This window comes from Alligator sinensis, unplaced genomic scaffold (genome assembly GCF_000455745.1).
Source record: "Alligator sinensis unplaced genomic scaffold, ASM45574v1 scaffold265_1, whole genome shotgun sequence".
In the NCBI taxonomy this organism is placed as follows: Eukaryota; Metazoa; Chordata; order Crocodylia; family Alligatoridae; genus Alligator; species Alligator sinensis.
In genome coordinates, this window is record NW_005842961.1 from 306,585 (window position 1) to 306,894 (window position 310).

At 70.0% G+C, this 310-nt stretch overlaps 1 protein-coding gene across 1 annotated transcript in view; it reads left to right on the plus strand.

Annotated features, from left to right (window-relative positions):
* NDUFA4L2 (NDUFA4, mitochondrial complex associated like 2) overlaps window positions 1-310 on the plus strand; it is a 16,596-nt gene that overhangs the window by 972 nt on the left and 15,314 nt on the right. The window lies entirely within an intron of this gene.

Consider the following 310-nt stretch of genomic DNA (forward strand, 5'->3'; position numbering starts at 1 on the left):
AGCCATGTTCCCCCCCCCCCCCAGCCAGCAGTTCCAGGCCCGGATCTGGGGGACAAGAGGGGGCGTGTGAGCCCCAATCTGGTCTGTGTGTGTGCAGGGTCGGGGGGGCTCTTGCATACACGGAGGGGTGCACAGCAGGGCACGCGCACCCGGGCCCAGCCCACGGCTCTGGGCCTGGGGACAGGCGCAGTGAAGAGGGGGGTCCCGTGCCCCCTACATGGGTGTCACCAGCACACGGGGATGGGGCGGGGCTGCGGAGTGCAGGGTCCAGCCTCCAGGGTCCAGGGTGAATCCAGAGCCACTCCATGGG